Consider the following 16,877-nt stretch of genomic DNA (forward strand, 5'->3'; position numbering starts at 1 on the left):
AAATAAACTTCAGAGGAACTCTGAACATCAGAAAGTGCCGTCCAGGACAGAGCCAGAGTGTTAGGAAAGGCAAATTCATAGCATCAGGAACAAGGGGAAGGAAACATTTCAATCAAATGACAGAGCAGTTTGAATGCTCAAGTGCTATATTTAATTTCTGCTCTGTTCCTTTTGCTCTGCTCATTCTGTAAGTTAATAGCTTGACAGCTCTTCAGAGGGATTTCTGGAGAATCTGTCACCTTGGTATCCATGCACCAGGTGCACACACACAAACAGAATGCCTTCCACAAACACCCACTTACAGAGGGAAACTCAGAGAAATGTCTTTTTAAGTGCAAGAAACAAAAATCTTCAGTTCAGACAAAATGCCAGTAGTACAAATGTTGGCATTTTGTCTGCATGGGTAGCTTTGCATCTTCTCTGACCCCTTTTCTCCCACGTCTTGCCATGGTTTCTACTTTGCCACCACATGGTCTGAAGCATTCCTGGCTACCTCATGTAGCTAAAAATTACATTTCACCTTCTCCCCATGGCTCTGGCAACCAAACCCCCTCAGCACCACTCCTGAATGTCAACTTGGAGAATGTGAACCTGCACAGAGCCCCCTCCCTGCTCGAGGGAGGGCAGGAGCAGCCCTGGGGAGGTTGGCATGAAGGTTTGATCCGTGCCTTCGGGAGTTTGGTCTCCCGTGGAATCTTTCATCAGCTGCACAAGAGCCTCGTTTAATTGCAGCCGCAGGTGCAAACAGAGGGCAAAGCTGGAGCTCTGGGGTGATCCCTCAGCACTGTGGGCACTGCAAACCCTGGGAATGCCCACAGCAATTGTCCAGTTAATCCACGGTGGGCACTGCAAACCCTGGGAATGCCCACAGCAATTGTCCAATTAATCCATGGTGGGCACTGCAAACCCTGGGAATGCCCACAGCAATTGTCCAGTTAATCCACGGTGGGCACTGCAAACCCTGGGAATGCCCACAGCAATTGTCCAATTAATCCACAGGAGACTCCTCCATGGTGGGCACTTCAAACCTTCAAAATACCCACAGCAAGTGTCCAATTAACCCACCATGGGCACTGCAAACCCTCAGAATACCCACAGCAATTGTCTGGTTAACCCCCTGGAGACTCCTCCACCATGGGCACTGCAAACCCTCAGAATACTCACAGCAATTGTCCAATTACCCATCCATGGTGGGCACTGCAAACCCTCAGAATACCCACAGCAATTGTCTGGTTAACCCCCTGGAGACTCCTCCACCATGGGCACTGCAAAACCTCAAACACCCACAGCAATTGTCCAATTAATCCACCATGGGCACTGCAAACCCTCAGAATACCCACAGCAATTGTCCAATTAATCCACCATGGGCACTGCAAACCCTCAGAATACCCACAGCAATTGTCCAATTAATCCATGGTGGGCACTGCAAACCCTGGGAATGTCCACAGCAATTCTCCAAATAACCCACTGGAGACTCCTCCACGCTGCTCTGGCCCAGAGCACCTTTGGTAACCACTTTGTTCCCCAAGGAAAAGCTGCTGCTGTCACCAGGCTGATTTTTCACCCTGATCCCCACCCAGCTCCTGGGTTTAAAGACCTTCTCCCACCTCCTTTGCACATGAAATGATTCTGTACCCCGGGAGTTCTCCTCACCAGCGCTGCCCCTTTAACTCCGAGCACTCCAGGGATTAGAGCCCGAGCCTCATTTGCATTCCCGGCACATTTTTATCCCGAGGGGATGCCGGGCACCTGGCCGATGGATGCTCTGGGGAAAGGGAGAAGCTCTGCCATGGAGCCAGCCCCAGCACCTGACCCCGAGTGAGAGATTCCAGGCTGAGCAAGGACTATTTCTGTCCCAGACCCTCTCCCCAGGCTCAGCTGGTGACTCTTCCTGCAGTTCAACCATCCAGCTAATGATGGGTCCATCCCAGAAACAAATCTTCTCCATCCTCCAGGTTGATGCACAGCCTTTCCCCTCCTCAGATGCTCCAGGGCCCTCAGAAAAGAGCTTGCAAATGAAGCAATTAAGAAAGAAAAAGCTGCAAAAATATTAAAATCCCTTCCCTGAAGGAAGAAGAGGAGCCCAGGTTCCTTGGCAGACCTTTCCAGAAGGGCTGTCCCGTGGGCTCAAGGGTGGCAGAAGGGGAGGTGGACACAGAGGAGGAGCTGGCACTGAGCACATGGTAAAAACCCAATTTTATTCATTAAAAGCAGTTATTCTCAGGCACAGCAAATACATTTCAGCTTCTTCAGGACTTGAACCGAGTCACCCAAACCATTCTGGCTGCAGGGGCTCTGCCAGGCCAGGCAGGGAGGGTGGAGCACTCCCAGGCTGGGAGGAATTCCAGCAGAATTCCCCTTTTTCCCATGGTTCAACATCATTTTCCAATCATTTCCCTCCCTGTGCACACAGCTGGGAGTGGCAGGTTCTGCACCAGGATCCTGCAGCTCAGCCATGACCCTGCTCCGTCAAAATTCTGATTTTCCAAAGGTCAAAAACGTGCTGGGAGTTCTTTGCTTGTTGGTTTGTTGGGTTTGGGGTTTGTTGGTTTGGTTTTTTGTGGGTTTTTTTCTGGATTTTGTTTGTTAGTTTGGGCTTTTGTGTTTTCTGGTTTTTTGTTTGTTTGTTTGGGTTTTTGTAGGGTTTTCTAATTTCTGTTTGGGTTTTCTGGTTTTTGTTAGTTTGTTTGGGGTTTTGTGGGGTTTTCTGGTTTTTGTTTGGGTTTTCTGTGTTTTGTTTGTTTGTTGGGATTTTTTGGGGTTTTGTGGGGTTTTTGTTTGAGTTTTCTGGGTTTTATTTGTTTGGGGTTTTGTGAGGTTTTCTGGTTTTTGTTTGGGTTTTTTGGTTTTGTTTGTTTGGGGTTTTGTGGGGTTTTCTGGGTTTTGTTTGGGTTTTCTGGTTTTGTTTGTTTGGGGTTTTTGTTTGGGTTTTCTGGGTTTTGTTTGTTTGGGTTTTGTGGGGTTTTTTTGGGGTTTTTTGGGTTTTCTGGTTTTTGTTTGTTTGTTTGGGGTTTTGTGGGGTTTTCTGGTTTTTGTTTGTTTGTTTGGGATTTTTGGTGGTGGTGCTTGGGCAATGTTTTTGTGAAAACTCTGGGGTAATTTTATGATTTTTAAATGCAACCCCGATACATTTACCCACATTTACTTTCCCATTCCCCCTCCTTCCACAAGAACACGAGCTGTGTGTGGATCTGGATCTCAGGCAGGGACTTCAGCCCCGTTTTGCTCTTTGCACTTTCAGTCAGATGAGCTCTGTTACAATTTGAGGACCTGCTGCAAGCAGGGAGTGTTGAGCAAATTCTGATTTCGGTGCCCCCCAGCTCTGCCCCTCCGAGGGTGGTGCCCTGAGCAGCACAGCCCTTTGCTTTGGGCTGGGGGACACCTGATCCCTGCACAGACACACAAATTTCACAGGCAGGAAATACCAACAGCAGCCTGAGGGTCACACATTCCTCTTCCCCATTCCTCAGTTCCAGCTCAGGCTCATGCTTGCCTCAGCTTTCCCCTCCTCGGTGCAATATTTTAATTAAAACTCCTGTCAGTGGGAAAATCAGCTTTTGGATAAATTCTATCAATTCTTTCTGGTACAGAACTTGAATTTATCTGGGTTTTGGCCTCTGAATTAAAAGCTGGTGTGCACATCATTGTAGTCCAGTGCCCACAAGAGCCAAGTGCATTTGGAGGGCACCCAGCCCAAAAAATTGGGAGCAGCAGCTCTCAGCTCCTGCTGGGATCACAGCCTTGCCACCCCCAGCCCTGGGGTGACAATCTGTGACCAAGCTCTGCTGCCAGAGCCACAACCTGATTAATAAATATTCCACCACATATTGGTCCCTGCCCATTTTAACAACACTTGAAGAGATGGGGAAAAGGCCTTTCTCAGGGCTTGATTTATAGAGATATTCTGTGTTTAGAAGGCATTAATTAGAGATTAATATCTCTCTGTGCTTTCCCTCTCACAAGACACAATTCCCATGTCAGCCACAGCCACTGGGGACTCCCAGCCATGGATTGCTGCTCCCAGAGCAGCACCCTCAGCAGGCACTCCAGCTGTGCCCTCATCACAGCTGCAGCCCCCAGATGCTCAGACACCCCCCAGAATCCCAGGAGCTGTCAGATGTGATTCCAGCAGCTCAGCACACGGAGCATTTCCCCAGCACTGGGGCAGAACTTTCACAGTTCATCTCTTCAGGCGCTGTTCTCTCTCCAGATTCGAGGGGACAGTGGAGCCAAAGATAGCAAACAACCCAAATTAAATCAATGTCCTGCCTTGGCAATGATGATCCATCAGGAGACAGCAGCAGGGCGCAGGTTTCTGACCCTGTCTGACACTCTGAGGAGTGAAGGGAATGATGTGGCACTGCCTGCTCGCTCTGATCGAGGGATTCTGCTGGGGCAGCAGCAGGGCAAGCTCGTTCCTCCTCCTAAAACTAATGAGGGGATCAAGGGGTTAACTAGACTCAGTCCATCACAGGATTAACTAGACTCAGTCCCTCACAGGATTAACTAGACTCAGTCCCTCACAGGACAGAGGGTGATCCCTCAGAGTGGATTTCCATTGGAGCCTGGGATTTGGCATGAAGGAATTCCATGGAATTCCTCTCCCTGCTCAGCACTGACCTGGGGAGCACAGCACACCACCAAGCACAGGAGGACAAGCCTGGGAGTACAAAGGGCTCTGAACGTTGCATTTCCCCTCTCCAGGTAAAATCCCTGCTCCTCCAGCCCAGCCCAGCCCAGGCAGGAACAGCCCAGCCCAACCCAGCCCAACCCAGCCTAGTCCAGCCCAGCCCAGCCCAGTCCAGCCCAGGCAGACCCAGTCCAGTCCAGTCCAGTCCCCAGCCCAGGCAGGAACAGCCCAGCCCAACCCAGCCCAACCCAGCCTAGTCCAGCCCAGTCCAGTCCAGCCCAGCCCAGCCCAGCCCAGCCCAGCCCAGTCCAGTCCAGTCCAGCCCAGCCCAGTCCAGCCCAGCCCAGGCAGGAACAGCCAGCTCAGGCTGTTTGCTTCCATTCAGCAAACAAATTCACCTGGACCAAACGAATGCTGCCCAAAGTGAAGCAGAAGGAAGGTTTTGTTACAGAGCACCCTCCAGGCCAGCGACTGAGGCTCTGCCAAGATCAGTCGTGTCTCCTTGGAGGGAGATGCAGGGAATTATTTGTACAAAGAGCAGCCAGCCTGGAAAGGCTCGCCCTGATCAGCACAGCTGGGAGTGGAATTTCAGTTCTTGGATGGGATAATCTGCTCCCATCCCAGCCCTTGTTTCAGCTCAGAACAAAACCCAGCAGTGCTTTAGCAGTGCTGGATTGTCCCTGTGGCGTGGCCTGGCTCCAATTCACATCCCTGCCTGGCCAGAGCTGGGACTTGTTCCTGGCTGTGCCTTCCCTGCTGCTGCCCTGGAAACCCAGATCCAGGAAATTCAGGTCCAAGAAACCCAGATCCAGGAAACCCAGATTCTGGAAAAGCAGATCCTGGAAATTCAGATCCAGGAAACCCACATACTGAAAACCCAGATTCAGGAAATGCAGATCCAAGAAACCAGATCCAGGAAATGCAGATGCAGGAAATTCAGGTCCTGAAAACCCAGATTCAGGAAATGCAGATCCAGGGAACCCAGATCCTGAAAACCCAGATCCAGGAAAGGCAGATCCAAGAAACCATCCAGGAAATTCAGATTCAGGAAATGCAGATCCAGGAAATTCAGATCCTGAAACCCAGGGCTCTACAGCTGAGCTGAGGAGAATAAATCACTGCTCCCTCTGGGTCTTGGTTTTCTGCCAACAGCATGGTTGGAAGTGGAGTGTTCTGGGGTGTTTCTGATTTCTGTCTTAAGACAAAAACAATCCTGGAACAACTGGAATCATCTTCCTTTGTGGGATTTCCAGAGCAGAGCACATCTTTGTTCTAGAATATCTCTTGACTGAACAGTTTCAAGAACACATCTTTGTCCTGCAGAGATGCCAGGGAGGGGAATGTCTGCCAGGGAGAGATTTCAGTTTCATTCTGCACGGGGGAAACATCAAAACTGTCTCTGAACTCCTCAGACAGAGAGACAGAAAAGGTTCTTCCCTGGGATGAGTAAACTCACTTTCTACTAAATATAAATGAATTTATAAGTACAGTTCCTGTCCATCAGCTCAGCCCTCCCCAGCTGCAGCAAAGCTGCTGGAGCCTGTGCCTCCAGTCAGGGAAATGCCTGAGGACAGCTGTCAGTGCTCCTCTCCATCTCCCGAGATCCATTTAAAAAATGCTTTGTGGACAGCTGAAAACCCTTCTCCCCCAGCTGCCTGTGCCATTCACACCCTAATCCTGCCCTCCTGGTGTGACATGGAGCCATCCAGGGCAGCTGCCACCCCAGCAGCCTCTCAGGGCTCCCATCTCACAGAGCACAGACACAGCTCCCTCTCGGTGTGTGTGACGTGCCCCAAAAGGTGTTTGATGCATGCAATATGAAAATATGAAATACAATGAGGGAACTCACCCCCATGGTTCTGGTTTGTATGTAAATATCTATAATTTTATAGCAGTGTGTGCTATAAATCACACTGCAGTCTGTGTAAGGCTGCAATGTGATTTATAGCACACACTGCTATAAGAATATAGATATTTACATACAAACCAGAACCTCACCTGCAGCATCCATTTGGGGATAACTCTCAATCCCCAGCCAGGCTGAGCTCACCCTCAGTGAGTGAGGGGCAGCTCTGTCCCACAGCATCCATTTAGGGATAATTCCCAATCCCCAGCCAGGCTGAGCTCACCCTCAGTGAGTGAGGGGCAGCTCTGTCCCACAGCATCCATTTAGGGATAATTCCCAATTCCCAGCCAGGCTGAGCTCACCCTCAGTGAGTGAGGGGCAGCTCTGTCCCACAGCATCCATTTAGGGATAATTCCCAATCCCCAGCCAGGCTGAGCTCACCCTCAATGAGTGAGGGGCAGCTCTGTCCCACAGCATCCATTTAGGGATAATTCCCAATTCCCAGCCAGGCTGAGCTCACCCTCAGTGAGTGAGGGGCAGCTCTGTCCCACAGCATCCATTTAGGGATAATTCCCAATCCCCAGCCAGGCTGAGCTCACCCTCAGTGAGTGAGGGGCAGCTCTGTCCCACAGCATCCATTTAGGGATAATTCCCAATCCCCAGCCAGGCTGAGCTCACCCTCAATGAGTGAGGGGCAGCTCTGTCCCACAGCAAACCCCACATTTACTGTGGGCAGTCAGAACTCACTGAGCTCAATTCCTGGGGCAGGAATTTTAACCTGCAGGTGTGAAACATCAGACAAACACGGGAATATCCTGAATATCTTAAACACAACCACAGCTGTTGCCCAAACAATCACCTCCCTCCTGGCTGCAGCTTCCCAGCAGAGATTTTCCTTTGTTTTCCCTTGCCAAGGATGCCCGGGGTGGGTTCTCCTGCTGGCACAGGTTGGAAATAATCTCACTAAACACACACAGCTTCAGTGCCAGAGCCTCCCTGACCCAGATGCCAGCAGCTGCTGAGGATGGTGTTTAACAGAATGGAATAGCTTGGAGCTGTCAGGTTGTGTCACCAGAAATCTGCTTTTTTTTTTTTTTTTTTTCTCCTCAAAAAAATTATCATTTTTATGTTCCAGTGAGGCTCTTGGGGAAATCAAGGCCAAACCCTGCAGGGGATCTCGATCAAGGCCAGGGTCAGGAGCTCTGGGATTCCAAGAAACCCCAGAGCTCCAAACTCCACTAATAACCATCTCCTCCAAGAATTTTTTTTCCCCCTTTTCTTCTCTTTTAACATGCCAACAGGTGATGCTTCTCCAGCTGTTTGGGGTTTTAAATCACATGAAACAACCCCAATTCCTGTTTCCACACACCAAGATCTGTGCCCAGAAATGATGTTTTGTTTGAGCAGCACCAGAGGTTTCACCTGGCAGGGAACACCACACATCACCTGAGCTGCCCTGTGAATAATCCCAGCATTCAGGTTTGTAACCAGTGCAATTTCTGAGGAGAACTACCCCAAAATATCTTTATTTTTCCTTAAAGCCAGGCAGATGAGGCATGGCTGCACTCGTGCTGAGAGCCTGGCTGTCAGAGCTCCTGCATTTTGCTCCATTTCACATTTTGTCTCACTTTCCTTCCAGGTAACACTGAGGTGAGGCAGTGCCTGATGCACTGGAGCTGTGCAGGTTTAATTTAGGAAAGAACACAAAGCAGGTGGTGATCTCAAAGCTCTCAGAATGTGCAGCCCAGGAGATTTCCAGAGCTCTGGGAGCTGAACATTCCATGTCCTGTCACCAACTTCAGTGCAAATCCAGCATCCATTTCAAGGTGGAAAACAGAAAATAAAGAATTCCTCATTCTCCTCCTTCCTGGTCAGAGCTCAGGCAGACTCTGGGATCCAGCTGCTGGTGAGCTGGAAAATCTGTTTTGCTGGAAATGAATAATTCACGTGCCTGCCAATCTCCCTGCCCTTTTTTTTTCCTTTATTAAATTTGGGTGGGGGGTGCCCAGTGTTTGCTGAGCTTTAATTCTCAGAATTCTCCAGTTCTGTCATACACACCGTGGCAATTTCTCTCCTCCCCTGTCTGAGCCATAACTCAATTTCCAGGCAACAGGAAAATATTCTCAATTTCAACATCAATCTGGGTACTTCAATATTGCACCTCTGCTGCTTTTGTCTCTGCTTTTTTGTTGTTTACAGCTCCTGCTGAATTTCCTGGCACTGCTGTGTGTTTGCCATGATTTCCAGGCACGGGTAAATTCCCAAATGCAAAGACACAAATTCCTGATCAAATTCCATGACAACTGCAAGGTGATGCTATTTTATGTGGCTCTGTGTGAAGAGAGGAAAAGCTGATAATCTCAGCAATAATCCAAATTAGCCACATTCAAACTTGTCTTATTTAAGGGTTTGTTGTGTTGGGGTTTTTATTTTTGAACTTCTCCATGAGGCAATTTTCCAGTTTGAACTAATAATTCACAAGCAGGAGATATTCCAGGCTCAAATCCAGCTCCAGCCAGGAGAGGTGTGGGAGAAAAAGCTAATTCCAAATTGGAGCAGTTATTGCAGGGATGCAATCTTTGAGCCACAAATTCAGGATTTGTTGAAGTTCTGACTCCAAGTTACAAAACTCTTCAGCACCTGAGTCAATGACCTGTGCAGGGATGAGTGCTGAGCCCCTTGCAGCATCTTTTCATTAGTTATAAATATATCTGCCATTCAATTTTGCCTTCGTGCTCTTTCACTCCCACTTCTTCCCAGCCAGCCACTCTCAGATCTGAGCAAACAATGACATTTACAGGATTATTTTCTGAAAAATCATCTTCCTCTGCCTCTCATTGTGCTGGGCTGCACAATGACACCTTGGCAAGGTTGTGATAAAAAAGCAAGAGATGAAACAGAAAGAAAAGCCCCAGAAGTGGAAGCTCAGTGAAGCATCAGATAAATGTCTTTTTTTTCTTTTACACACTGGAATTACCTGGCACATCAACCTGAATAACATCCAGTAATTAAATCTGATCTAAGTGCCTGATTTGGGTCTAAAAGAACCAAAGGGATTTATAATTAGGCACAGTTCCAGTGCTGCTGAGAGCAGGGTGACTTCCAACCACTCAAGGCAAAACTTTTGCCTTTAAATATTAATTTGTGCACCAAGAAAGCAGCAGATCTTTGGGGGATCTGTTGATTTTCTTTCTCTTCCACTTCCAAGAGAATAATCCAAAATTTCACCCCTAAGAGGTCGGAGCTGTGGCACCTTTGATCCTCACAAAAAATGTGAGATGATCTCTGCAGTCACCTCTGGGTGTGTTTGGGAGTTATCCCTGGGTTTAACCCTGCTGAAAGCAGCTGGTTTGCACCATACAAAGAATTATTACCAGAATCCCTGGGAGAGTTTGCAGATGGTGAATTAAGTACAGCACGGCTAATTAATAATTCATGAAATGGTAAAAGTAATTAATGATTTTACCAGCTTTTACCTGGACTGAGGCACAGAGGGGAAAGAGATTTGTGTGTGCTCACAGCCTTGGTTCCTGCACAGTCATAGCTCAGATAGTCCTTGATTTTCACAGAACTTTCACCAAATTTCAGTGAAATTTCCACTCCCACACCAAGTTTGTGGGATTGTCCTGGTGTTAGGACAGAACTTGATCCCAGCTGGAACCAAACCAGGGATCAAACTAATTGCTAATTGCTCTTACGAGGTCCTTGTGCTCAGGCCAGGAGTTGTTAGAGGATTTTTCCTCTAACAACTCCTAGGAATGGGCAGATAAATTGAATATACAAAGAGCAGTGTGCCTAAGACATGCAAATGCATCCCCAGGCAGCTCAGAGCCCAACAATCTGCCCATTTCTCCCAAATTCAGAGCACCTGATGGGGAGGCAGAAGCCCAGCCAGATGGAGGAGCAGGCTGAGTCTCTCCCCTCGAGAAGTGAGGATCCAACAGCATCTGCTGCCGACATCCAGAAGGTTCCTGTCACCCAAATAAAAACAATCATCATCTGCCAGCCTGAATCTCTGCAGCAGGGATGCTCAGGGAGATGAGAGTCTCAGCTCCAGGAGATCCAGCTGTTCTCTGGAGGAGTGGAAACACACCCAGCGCTGCCTGGGAGGGCGAATCTGCAGGTCAGGGATTCCCCAGCCCATTTTCACCACATCACACTCAAAGGCAGCTGCAGGGACTGGGTATTCCTTGCAGGATTGGGTATTTAGTGCAGGGATTGGGTATTTATTGCAGGGATTGGGTATTTATTGTAGATATTGGGTATTCATTGCAGGATTGGGTATTTATTGTAGATATTGGGTATTCATTGTAGGATTGGGTATTTATTGTAGATATTGGGTATTCATTGCTGGATTGTGTATTCATTGCAGTTTCCCTAAAGTGCTTGTGAAGGAAAGTGCAATAAATGTGGAGGGTTTGCTGCTGAAGTGGAGTGTCAGTGCCAAACAGAAAAGGAATTGCTGTGTTGTGTAGGTCAGTTTTGTCAAACACTGCTTCTTGGACAGGGCTGGCAGAGGAAATGATGGATGTGGCTGTGCAGCTTGTAAATATCAATCTCCAGTAGAATTATTTGAATTCTAAGGATGGCAGAGGCTTTTTTATCCCCAGAAATGAGCTCGGTAGCGAGTGCTGCTTGTCACAGATGGAATTGTTCAGAGCAATGTGAAGGGATCTCTTGGATGTGAGTTCATCTAAGCCTCTTGCTTCAACTGATATTCACATCTTTTAGCTCATTAGTGACCTGTTAGAGTGAAATAATGGAGCTTTGTCCCTGCTATTACATCGAGCTCAGGTTTAGCTTTATTCTGAATTTCTGCAGTCATTGACCTGGGAGATAAATGTGATTTTCTGCTTTTATGTCTCAGAGACAGAGCTGTGCATAAACCCACTGCAACACCAGCTGCAGCACCAGCTGCAACACCAACTGCAACACCAGATGCAACACCAGATGCAGCACCAGATGCAGCACCAACTGCAACACCAGCTGCAACACCAACTGCAGCACCAGCAGCACCACTAACTGCAGCACCAGCTGCACCACCAGCTGCAACACCACCAGCAACACACCACTGCAACACCAACTGCAGCACCAACTGCAACACCAGCTGCAACACCAACTGCAGCACCAGCTGCACCACTAACTGCAGCACCAGCTGCACCACCAGCTGCACCATCAGCTGCAGCACCAACTGCAGCACCAGCTGCAACACCAGCTGCAGCACCAACTGCAACACCAACTGCAGCACCAGCTGCTCCTCCTGCAGCACTAGCTGCTCCTCCTGCAGCTGCAGGAGCACCAGGGCAGCCTGGCAGGGGCACAGTTCCTCAGCAGGTGCTTCCACAAAAAATTTTCTCTACCGAACCCACACCAAGAAATTAAGACCAGAAGAACAGACCACCCCGAATCGCTTGTCTCAAGGACCTTTTCTAAAACAAACCCCCCAAAACACTGACACATGTGGGTTAATTTTACTGACATTCACAAGTTCTTCACTTGCTGAAAATGAAAATGCACACAGGGAGTGGCTGGAGCTCCCAGAGTGGAGCAGCTGGCAGCAATCTGGCAGCAGGGATGCACATGAGGGCTGAGCTGGTCCCTTCCAGGGCCCCTCTCCTCATCTGTCACCTCCAGCTCCAGAAAAAGCCCCTGACAGGGGCACAAAAGAGCTGCAGTTCTCCAGCAGGAGACTCAGGGCTCTCATTTTCCAAGGCTCACATCATTTCTTTAGTGCAGCAGTTGATGATCCACCTCCAGACACTCCAGTGAATTCAGCACTTCAGCCACGCTCTCCAAACCTGACAGAATTTCCCCTCTGTCGATGAGTCATTAGCAGAGCATTTCCATTTTCCTCTCACTTAACTCCACTGGAATACAATCCCACTCGCTGGAGTGACACAGGCAGGACTGATTTCCTTGGGAGAGTTTCTGCCCCCTTCTCCTTCTCTAGAGTTCTTCAAAGGAAGAAGAATTGCAAGATGACAGTCACAGGATGTGATTCAGAAACCCCTCCAGCATCCACAGCTCCCATCCCCTGGATCAGAACAAGAGAAACATCCCTGGAATTGTGGAGGATGTGGGAACGTGAACGTGGCTGCTCTTTGGTGACACAAATCTGAGATCAGAAGTTTTTGTTAAACGTACAAATCCTTCCCCAGCCAGCACAAATTAAAGTTCAAGCAGCTGGGTGTTGTGGCCAGCCTCTGTCCCAGGGAGTTTAGCACGTGCCCTCCCAAAAATGTGGAATATCCTTTGATAATCAGCTCCAACACAGGTTTTCCACCAGATTTCCAGATTTCCCAGATCAGCCCCACCACTCTCAGAGGCTCAGATCAGACTCTGCTCATTCAGCTCCCATCATTTCCTGATCTCTGCTCTGCTTCCAACACATACCAGCTCCACTTCCTGCCTCGCCTGGAATTACACAACTCTGCTCCTGGCCTTTGCAGAATTTACTGAGAATATTTTACTTTCAGTGAATTTTACTTACAAGGAATATTTTACTTCCTTCCTCCTCCCAAAAATATTGGAAGTTTTTCTTTTTAACTCTGTTTCTCTAGATATAAAATAACTTTTAAAATATTTAAAACAAAATATGTTAAATATATTTCTGCCAGAGCTCCTTAAATATTAAAACCCAAAGCTTTTCTCAAGGAATCGCTGTCCTCCTCGAATATTCACTGCCACTGAATGAAGTTTATGCCACCATCTCAAGCATCTTTATGGTGACACACGTGGCACAGCTAAAATCTTGAATTTATTTTTTTTTCCCTCTTTTTTGAGCTGTGACTTTCAGAGTTTGAGCTTTATTAATCCAGGCAGTCCCTCAGGGTTTGGTTTTTTTTTTCCCCCACCAAATTAGACAGGATCCAGAATTCCAGACTGACAGGGCAGGGGACAGTGCCATCATGTGTGCCAGCCCCACTTGGGGGTACCAGGCATCACTCCAGCCTTGCTGAAAACATCACAGCCCATCCCTCCCGAGGTGTTGCCATAGAAACCTCAAATTATGTCTATAGGGGAACAGGAAAAAAAGGGATTTTTAAAGGTATGGATGGAGCAGCTCCATGGAAACCAGCCCTGGCTGTCAGAGGAGATGAACGAGGGGGTTGCTGTGGGAAGATGATCAACTCAGTCTGCAGAGTGCCAGCCCTGCCAGCCAGGAGAGCTGGCACTGCCTGCCCGGGGCTGCCACCACGGGGGTTGGTGGCACAGGAGCTCCTGGCAGGCTGGGGGTTGGGTTTGGCCAGTGATTGCAGTGCCCATGGGGAAAATACCCCACAAACCGAAATGCCATGGGCAAAATACCCCACAAACTGAAATACTATGGCCAAAATACCCCACAAACTGAAATACTATGGCCAAAATACCCCATAAACTGAAATACCATGGCCAAAATACCCCCCAAACTGAAATACTATGGCCAAAATACCCCCCAAACCAAAATGCCATGGCCAAAATTCCCCACAAACCGAAATGCCATGGCCAAAATAGCCCCCAAAAAACACCTGCCCACAGGGCCAAAATATCCCACCAGCCTGTCCTAATGGCTAAAATACCCCACAAACACTTGCCCTTTTAGCCAAATATACCCCACAAACACCTGCCCAAGTGGCTAAAATACCCCACAAACAAAAAACTGGCATAGCCAAAAATATATATCCTATTATATGAATACTACAATTAAACTTATATTACATTACTATTAACTACTAATTTTTTTATACACTTAGTATTATACCTTCTGCATTATAATGTATGCATATATCATGTATATTATATATCTCATGGATAATAGCTATTGGTACGTTATTATATATATAATATATAATGTTATATTATTATATATATATCCATTATATGAACTATAATATTTATTATATTATGGCTATTTTATGCATGTGTATTTACTATGATCGTAATATAATTATAGTATAATATAAATGGACATGTCATATAATTCATATAATATACTAGAATTATCGTAAGTACATCTGGAATAATGATTATGATGATGAATATCCCCACAAACACCTGCCCAAGTGGCTAAAATACCCCACAAACAAAAATGTCATAGCCAAAAATATATCCTTATTAATATTAATCTAAATTAACATTTAATTACATTACTATTAATATTAATATTTTTAATACCTATGTATTATAATTTGCATATAAGTGTATATATATATCATGTATAATCATATTTGTACGTTATATATTATAATATATAATGTTATATTATTTATATAATATACATTATATAACATAATATAATATATATATATAGGCTATTTTAATGTGTATTACTATAGTAATATATTATAGTATAATATAATGTAATGTAATATAATATAATATAATATAATATAATATAATGTAATATGATATGATATGATATGATTGATATGATATGATATTATATAATGTAATGTAATGTAATATAATGTAATATAATGTAATAATATCATATCATATCATATCATATCATATCATATCATATCATATCATATCATATCATATCATATATAATTATATATAATACAATAGTATTATATATTTAATATATAATACTCTAATATCATATATAGACATAAATCAATGGTATTTTCCTATACCATTTATTTCTATCCATTATTTATTACTTAACATCCCTTCTCCAAAGGGCCAGTACAAATGCAGGCTCTGGAGCAGGAACCTTCTGGAAACTCCCCTTTGGAGGAGGTGAAACCCCAGCCACGCATGGTTTTATTGCTGCACTGTGCCAAAGCCACCCCCAGCTCCTCCGAGGCCCTCTGAGGTGAGCATGTGCTGCTCTCTCATGGTGAAATCAACACTGAAACTCCAGCAAATGAGTCAGAGCTGATCCTTCATCAGCACCGGTGATCACCAACCCCAGAGTAATCATTTCATAATTATTGGTTATTGGAGCTCTCCGAGCAGCTGCCTGTGCACAGCTCCCCTCCCAGCCAGGAGGCTGCACTCAGGGGGGTTTGGTGAGGGCCAGGGAAGCACAGGAGACACCAAACAGACATGGGAGTGCCTGCAAATCCTTCCAAAACCAACAAAAATATGGAGATATTTTACAGCATTTGCCTGCTTTATCACTGAAGAACACTTTGTGTGGATATAAAAGGCACTGGTTACAGACTCCTGTTGTAATTCCAGTATTTCTCCCCATTCTTTATCCCTTTTTCTCTTTTATATTTCCCTGAAAAGAGTTCTGTATCAGAAAACACCCAAACAGACATGGGTGGGAGTGCCTGCAAATCCTTCCAAAACCAACAAAAATATGGAGATATTTTACAGCATTTGGCTGCTTTATCACTGAAGAACATTTTCTATGGTTATAAAAGGCACAGGTTACAGACTCCTGCTGTAATTCCAGTTTTTCTCCCCATTCTTTTCCCCTTTTTCTCTTTTACATTTCTCCTGGAAAGAGTTCTGTATCCAAACCCTGATTTGGGGACCCACACCAGTCCTGCAGCTCCCCTCCCAATGAAATCCTTCCAGAAACAATAAAAAAAAGAGATATTTTACATCATTTGGCTGCTTTATTACTCAGGAATATTTTGTGAGGTTATAAAAGTTACTGAGTTAGACACATGTTATAATTCCAGATTTTCTCCCCATTCTTTTTCTGTTTTCCACACTTTCCTCCCCATTCTTTTTCCTTTTTCCACTCTTTTCTCTTGGGTTGTATTTTCCTGTAATGGGTTCTGTATCCAGCACTGATTTGTGGACTCAAATGTGAAGGATGTGAAGGATGTGAAGGCTGTGAAGGCTGTGAGTCCTTCCCCAGCCCTGAGCTGGGGGAATGCTGTGACCCCCGAGCTCCCAGCCGGGCTCTGCAGGAGCTGCTCCCTTTTCCCACCAGGTTCATGTCAGGCAAAGCAGAATTCCAGGGTGTGGGAGCTCAGCCCATCCCTCCTGATGTCCAGAGCTACCCAGAGAACCCTTGGGGGGCTCGGGAGCCTTGGAATGTTGCCAGAAGCACTTGGTGGATGGATTTTGATCCATCTGGGGATGTGCCACCTGTGTATGAGGAGATGGAACCTGTGGGAATCACTGGGGTGTGAATGGTGAAGGGAAGACACAATTATAGGGTAAATCCCAGATTTTGGGGTTTGGGTACAGGGGGGTTGTGGAGACAAGATGGAGCAATCAGGGCGTGTCACAGGGCTCTTCTTTCTTCTCCTTGTCATCCATCTCCTGCTGTGGTGTTGGCACTTGTGGATTGCTCTGGGGTGAGGGTGCACTGGGTGACGAGGGTGACAGGTATTGGGGATAAAAGGTAAATCTGATATCCGTAGTTTTTGTTATAAAAGATGTGCCCGCCTTGGGGGTGCTCAGAGTGCCTTTGGCTGCCCTGCTGGTCAGATCCAGGTCAGGCAGAGAAGG

The 16,877-nt window shown here is 46.5% G+C and overlaps 1 long non-coding RNA gene across 1 annotated transcript; it reads left to right on the plus strand.

Annotated features, from left to right (window-relative positions):
• Positions 1-2,412: 2,412 nt before the first annotated feature.
• Positions 2,413-10,210, plus strand: LOC108963397 (uncharacterized). The gene is made up of 3 exons (XR_001992100.3): positions 2,413-2,491; positions 7,778-7,955; positions 8,116-10,210. It is a non-coding gene; the product is annotated as an uncharacterized LOC108963397 (long non-coding RNA).
• The last annotated feature ends 6,667 nt before the right edge of the window (positions 10,211-16,877 follow it).

The sequence above is a fragment of the Serinus canaria genome, chromosome 24, assembly GCF_022539315.1.
Source record: "Serinus canaria isolate serCan28SL12 chromosome 24, serCan2020, whole genome shotgun sequence".
Taxonomy (NCBI): Eukaryota; Metazoa; Chordata; class Aves; order Passeriformes; family Fringillidae; genus Serinus; species Serinus canaria.